Source organism: Theobroma cacao, chromosome 9 (assembly GCF_000208745.1).
Source record: "Theobroma cacao cultivar B97-61/B2 chromosome 9, Criollo_cocoa_genome_V2, whole genome shotgun sequence".
Lineage (NCBI taxonomy): Eukaryota > Viridiplantae > Streptophyta > Magnoliopsida > Malvales > Malvaceae > Theobroma > Theobroma cacao.
In genome coordinates, this window is record NC_030858.1 from 24,269,848 (window position 1) to 24,277,843 (window position 7,996).

The window sequence follows — 7,996 nt, forward strand, 5'->3', positions numbered from 1 at the left end:
CTGTAATTGTGGCAGCAAGCAGCATCCCACAGGGTCAGGATTTCTGGGGGTTGCTAATGTACATCACTCAATGAATTTCTAACAAACTACAGAGAAAAAGGCATCCCCATTTTATAAAATTTAGTATATATATATATATATATATAGATATATTATATTATATATATATATTGAAAATTACGTTTTATTAAAGTTGATAGTCAATGGCCCAGAATTAGCCAAGTGACTTATATAGTACAATAAATTAAAAATAAAAATAACCCCACTGTAACCTGTAGCTTTAGGCTGCGGGAATGTCTAGAGCCTCCCACAATACACCTGAATGGATCTACATTAAAATTTCCGAAACTTAGAGAACGTAATGTCCTAACACACAATATATAATGCCTAAATGTCTAGATGTCCTCACGTAAGAGTCAGCAGCATGCTTAGATCAGAACTCTCCCTAGCTTGGTGTCGTACTCCAGGTACACCGCTTCATGAGTCAGCTGCATGCTGAGAGCAGAACTCTTCCTATCTTGGAATCTTACTCCACTTTCACCGCCTCATATATGGAAATGTCCCACTCCAATTGAAACTCTTCATTTTGAGTTACCACCTCGCTGGGATGCTCAACACACGTTAATAAATGTGACCGCTTAGATGAGTCAGTTTCATGAATGTGGCGAAACTCTTTTGACTTGGAGTTCTAATCCATTTGCATGCATGCAATTCTACTTTATTTCCAACTTGTATGCATGCAATTCTGCTTTAATTCCAACTCCACTTCCACACGTACGTAAATAAAATTCAATTCTCAGTTCGGGTATTCCCCTTTTTCTTCCATGTAAATTAAATCTGGACAACTCTCACAATTCAGCTAGCATCTCCTTATTTAGTCAAGTATTTGAATTAAATTAGCAATTCTTTGAATGCCCTCCTTCGCAAACTTATCCATTTCACAATTAACTTCTTGTAGAATATGTGTTATTTTTTATTGATGAATTCTTTTCTATGGACATTTTATACTTACAATCCATTTCCTAGGCCTCCATGGAGTCCCCTCCGAATTATTAGTCCATTGAATCGCTTTCAGTCCATAACTTATTTTGACCATCTTCCATGTAATTGGTGCACATATAAAATGCTTCTCCTATTGCCAACAGTTCGGCTAAATTAGAGTCTCCTAATTCCATTGACTTTAAGAACAAAATTTTAAGGGTAAAATACCCCTACCTGCTAAAGTTTTACCTGTCTAAACCATAACTTATACTAATAGATCCACATGAAATTATGAGTAAAATTCAATGAGGTAGGAGTATTTTACCCAAATTTTAATCACACCATCACTACATCTTAAATCCTCCTTATGCTTGCTTCACCCAAATTTTCAAAAGAAGTACCATCAACATTAAATTTTACCCATCCATCTTATCTTTGATCTATTTACTGTGATAGCCTAAACCCTTGGCAAATTCTCTAGACACCAAAATAAGTAATCTATTGCATAAGTTAGGTTTGGCCACTTGACTTTTGTCCACACAGCTTAATAAGATCATACAATTGAATTACATCCCAAACCTTTATGTTAAATACCAAATCATTACATAATTTCCACAAAGACTATGTAATTGTGAAACCTCGACCTTCATAGACGCGTAACTCGAGGTAGAACTTATGTTTAAAGGTTTAATTTAATCTAATGATGCTAGTTTTATGTTACTTATAATTATTTTATATTGTTATAGGAGTAGGATCAAAAATAATTTTAATTGGTAAAGAAAGGTGCATAATGAACAATAGCCCTATTTGCATATATTTCGGTTTTTCAAGTATATCTCCCACTATAGAAGTTAAAATAACATGATTTTTAGACCATTAGAAAGCTAAGAGGCAGGGCTACAACTTTTATGTTTACCACTTTGCTCATTTTTGATGGGAAGGTAGTCAAAATTTTTGTCAAAGTGAAAGGACTGTGCTAGAAGAACCAAAATTGGCAGAATGTTTGAGCGCCGCAGCGCTGGAAATTGAGAGCCGCGGCCCTCATTGTAAATTCTACAAATAACAAGATTTTGGGGTTTTTGAAGCTAGGACTTTTTGGGGCTACTTAAGGGACCTCTTTCAGAGGATTTTGGACCTTTCCCTAGTGTCAAAAAAGTAAAAGATTTCACAAGAACAAGAGGAAGACAAGTGGCATTGCTAAGGGCATTATTGTAATTTTATGAACAATTGGATAAGTTTTAACTATAAATATCTTCATTCTCCAGCACCTCCTCAGATTTCCAGCACTTCATCTACTTCTTCTTCCTCCCATTCCACATTTCTTCACCTTCTATGAGAGTACTCTTCAAGCTTCCATAACTCTCTCAAGTTAGCCTTCATTTTCATGCTTTTGTGCATTTTTTTTATAGAACCTCTTATGCTCTTTCACTTTTTCACCTTAAAACCCTTGAAATGTCTTAGATAAATACTTTCTCTCACTAACTAGGGTTTTAGAGAGAGAAAAAAAGACCTTCTATAATAGTTTGGGAATTCTTGAGGAGATATTCAATTGCAAATCTAGCAAGGTGAGCATTGAAATTGAGTTGATATTTTAGTTGTTGAGAATGATTAATAGTTAGATTTATGAGTGTTGTGTAGTTGAGGTAGTTTATTCATTTTGGTGCGATTATAATAGTGCAAATAAATAGCCACTTGATGGTAGTTGGAAGCTAGTTAGGAATAACTAATGGAACATAATTTAGGAGATAGCTTTTAGAATTATGGTTATGTGATTGAGTTGATTGTGATGCTAATGTGTGATAGGCTCCACCGAAACCCCACATCACCATTCGGGGCATTAGTGGAAGTTGGAGCTGCTTTAAGAATCAACAAAGATAGGTGAGTGAACTTGCATTTCAAAACTGTTTTGGGATATGTGAATGTATTGGGACAAATATTTTGAATGATTTATCCAACTCTCTTTCAAAAAAAAAAAGTGCCTGGGAACAAGCCCTTATGAAATGTCTTTATGTTGTGAAATGGAAAGTGCGATGAATCCATGTGTTTCGGTATAATGTTGATATATATATATATATATATATGTATAATACATTGGTAGATAATATTGTGTAATGGATATAACCGTGTGTGTGCACGATGTGGGGGGATGCACATACCGGTAATGATAGTGGTGAGGTAGGCGGATGATGATATTGCCCTTGTGCACGATATGGGGGGATATACACAACGACATTAGATGTGCACATGTGGGGGGATGCACACGATGACTCCAGCTATGTGCACGATATGGGGGGATGCACATGAGTTGCGGAGGCGGTGGATGTATATATATACGTATATGTTTGCATATGGTCACATGTATTAATGCAATAAAGATTTATGAATAACATGTGTGACTATAATGTATGTGGAATCTTGCTTGCTGAACCTTGAGCATTTTTTTTAGTGTTCCAAATTGATTTGCATTGCAGTGAAATGGTTTATTTGGGATGAAAGGAAGTCTTTCCTGTTGCTCTATTTCTCTCTGTAGCGAGAATAAAACTTTCTGTTCCGCTTATCATTTGGCTAGTTTTTGCCATATTTTCCACTTCTCCAATTTCATGTTGGATATGAATTCTCTATTGTCACATGATTTATCAACCAAGGGTTCAATTGAGGGTTTTAATAAGGACTTAAGCTAAAGTGCATCGTTTTCAAATAAGTGCATTATGATTTCAAACTTTTTCTTATTATATTGCTTGTTCCCTTCATATGTTCACTCACTGGATTAATACTCATCGTTTTCAACTTCATGTTTTCAGATCAAGAGGCAGCTGGTAACTAGGTCGAGGTATCTTCGTATATTCGACCTTTGGTAGGTGTCTTGGCATTTAGTAGCTGTACATTCATCTGAGTCTCTACGCTGGAAATCGAGCCTTCTTTTTGATATGTATAGACAAACCTGATGTAAATTGTTAAGACATATATTTTAGATAATTATGTATATTTGGATTGGTATGCCATTAAGAGTCGGAAATGGTTAGCATTATTTTGGTTCGAAATTACGAAATGTGACTTTAGTAACTTTGATGGAATAATGAGCAGGATAATATAGATAGGCTTGCTTGGGCTTAATGGACTACGTCCATTGAGTCCATGCGCCGGTCACGACTTGGAAATCTGGTCGTGATAGTAATAGTGTAAAATGCCAGCACCTAAACATTTGCTTGTGTGCCACATGAAATTAAAGAACACCATTCCATAAAAAACAATTTTGGATTGTTTGAAGTAACCCAACTAATATTCCAATTTGCAGACCACGTGTTCTAGATCATCCAAGATTCATCACAAGTATAGAACAAATGTCTAACTGTTTCTTGACTCTTATGACATAACACACACTACATCTGATCATCACCAATTAGACCCTATTTAGCAAGCTCATCCTTAATAGTAACTTTCTCTCACATTAATTGCCAAACAAATACTTCAACTATATATGGAGCTAATCCTATCCAAACCTTTTCCATAGCTCATTATTTTCTCTATGAGAATTTAGTGCAAGTTGATAAAAGGATTTAGAGGAATACATACCACTCATTGTTGCTTTCCTAATTATCCCATCTTGTAATTTCTTGCTTAAAGTATGATGCTTGAGAAAACTTCATAGTTTCGTCCAATACTAATACTCCCATCCAAATAGTTGGCGACGTAGTTCAATTTTCCATTGCCATTTGTGGTTAGACCATTCCCCATATTCACGCAATCTTCCATGCTTGTTGATGATAATGCATGAAGTCTAGGAAACTCCCTTTAAAGGATCATTTTGTTGAGCCATTCATATTTTCAAAAGGATATTGATTTTCCATCTCTTACAATAATTTCCATGTTAGATGAAACCTGTAAAAAGAACTTTTTAGTAGGCAAAGACGAGATATAATGTTTTTCCAAATATTAAAGCATTTATAGGTGACGTCAGAGTTAGGTAATATGGTACATGGATCGTAAACATTTTTCGTTGTCACAATCTCCTTCCATAAGTTGTCTCCCAAACCTCTATAGCCATTTAGTAAGTAATGCCTTATTTTTAATCTCTAGATCAATTAAACCCAACCTACCTTTCTCTTTATAATCACAAATTCTGTCCGATCTAACATATTGAATTCCCTTACTTTGTTGATTTCCAAACTAGAGAAATTGTCTTTGAATTTTTTGAAATTCATTTCGAATCCCTTGAGGCATTTGAAATAATGACATGTAGAATATTGGTAAACTACTTAGCACAAACTTCAATAAAGTAACTCTGCCTCCCAAGGACAATAGTTTAAACTTCCAACTATCAACTTTTACCTTGAACTGCTCCACAACCAGTTTTCAAATTTTCTACGAGGCTTGATTAGAACCTAAAGGTAAACCCAAATATGTAGAGGGTAAGACCCCTACCTTGTAGTGTATTTTAGTAGCCCACATATCCAGATTCAACGAATTAACTCCAACTTTTATGAGGCTACTTTTCTAAAAATTTATTTTCAAGCTTGAGACAATTTGAAGGCATTGTAGTACCCTTTTCATATTATGGATGCACTCCAAATTGGGTTAACAAAATAATGAGGTATCATCTACATTTTGAAGATGAGATATGGTCATACCTTACTTCCCTATAGGGATGCCATAACATATATTTTCCTTCTTTGCTTTGTTCATCAGACAACTACAAACGTTTGCAACTATATTAAATAGCAAAGGGGACAAAGGACACCCTTGTCGTAGTCTTCTCTGTATTTTTATTGTCTTCATAAGAGACCCATTAACCAAAACTACTATCAATGCCGTCGAGACACACTCCATAATCCATTTTTTCTACGTCATCCCAAACTCATTTTCTCCATTGTCAAATCTAGAAAACCCGAACTTATTTTATCACATGCCTTTTCAAAGTCCACTTTTAACATCAATCCTCTAGATTGATTTTTTTCATAACAGATCTACCATTTTGTTGGTTATAAGGGCACAATCTAGTATTTGTCTTCCTTCCATGAAAGTAAATTGATATCTACCTATGACTTCATCAATTATTTTCTTCAGATGATTTGCTAACATCTTGGAAATAATCTTGTAAACAATTCCCTCCAAGCTGATTGGTCAATAATTCCTAACTATACTAGGATTTTTTTATTTTTGGGATCAATGTAATAAAACTTTTATACACCCCATGTCCCAATCTTCTTGTACTATAGAAGTTAGCAACAAATTTCATTACCTCTTCTATCATTATCACCTACTACATTTTAAAGAAGTTGAAATTAAACATATTAGGTTCAAGTGCCTTATCTCCTTCACATTCCTTTATCACCCCCGAACCTTATTTTTTGTAAAAGGAATTTCCAAGTCCAAAGCACACTCTTCTGTCTACTATCATATCCCACAATTTAAATCATCAAGTTTAAGCATTTTCCTCTCACTGTATAATCTTCAAAATTGTTTTACCACTTGGGTTCTTCAATTTGCTGATTTTTCACCTTAATGCTTGCTATCTTATTCAACCTTCTTTTTTCTAAAGCTAAAGTATGAAAGTATTTTCTATTCATGTCACCATCATTAACTCAATGATTTCTTGACTGTTGTCTTCATTTTCACTTTTCAATTTTATATAAATTCCACAATTCAAATCTTTTCTACAAGACGATATTTCTCCTCTCAAAATTCCCCTGAAAAGATTACCACTCAATATCCATATTATGCAATTTGGCCTCCAATGTCTCAATTTTTAAATTCATCTCTCCATACCTTTCTATAAGCATCTATTTAATAAGATCTGATAAACTTAATGTAACAAAGACAAATTAATTTAATAGAACACAAAATATAAAAAGAAATAATAAATACTTGTCATTGGTCATTTATAATTCAAATGACGAAAAAATGTCATTTTAGTTGTTCAAAACTTAATTTTTAGCTTTGGTTGTAGCATAAAGGGAATTTCTTATCTACCATGCATTGGCTTCGTTTCGTCGAAAAGATAAGAGAGACTTGTGAGACCTTGTCAAGCTTGATTAAAAGACGGTATTGTACCGAGTGGTACAACTAAGTTAAATCAAGTCTTGAACTAGTTCAAATAGAAATTCTAAGAGAAAATTAAAAATTTTGAAACCCACAGAATGGCTTAGAATAGTGATTCGGAGTTCAAGGTCCAGTTTGGAGTCCATTAGGAAAATTGACTGATTAGGGACAAAACGGTCATTTTACCATTAGATGATTAAATGGAGATTTCTAGCCAAGATTTGATCACATTTGACCAAGAATAATTATATAAAATATAATTATGATTATTGGAGTATAAAATGATGTTTCGCAGTGAAAAATTGTGATTCTTGGTATTTTTAGAGTACAAGGGCAAAATGATAATTTTGCCACTAAAAGACTAAACGAGAATTAAAAAAAAAATTATTTTTGCCCCATTTGGTTAATATTGATCAATATTAGTGTTATTTGAGGTTGAAAAGTAGAAATAATATGATTCCGGTACATTTCGGACTATAGGGGCAAAATTGTAATTTTTTCATCCCGGGGGTAAATCGATAAATTTTTCGCCCCAGCACTTGTCAAGACCAAGGGATTTTAAATGTGGTAGGATTGGATAAATACCAGAATAATTGTGGTGGAAAATTAAGAAGAAAAAGTCAAAAAGTTAAAAATTAGGCCAATAAGCATGTGACACGTGGCATGCTTCATTATTTTATTATTTCCTATAGAAATCAGCCCATTAAATCCCCAATTCTCTCACCATATTCGGCCTAGACAACCAGCAACAAGAAAAAAAGGAAGAACAAAGGGAAAAACAAGAAAACCTAGGTGAAAATTCAAAGAAAAAGTGAAGAAATCAAGGAAACAAGTTAGGTAAGTTAAAATTTCTTTAATTCTCCTTGATACCTAGCTTACCCATGCTTTTGTTCTTGATTTCCATGGTTGAATATTGAGTTATCATGATGAATTCAATTCTGAAAAATGGGTATGGAAGAGGAATTGTTGTTAGAAT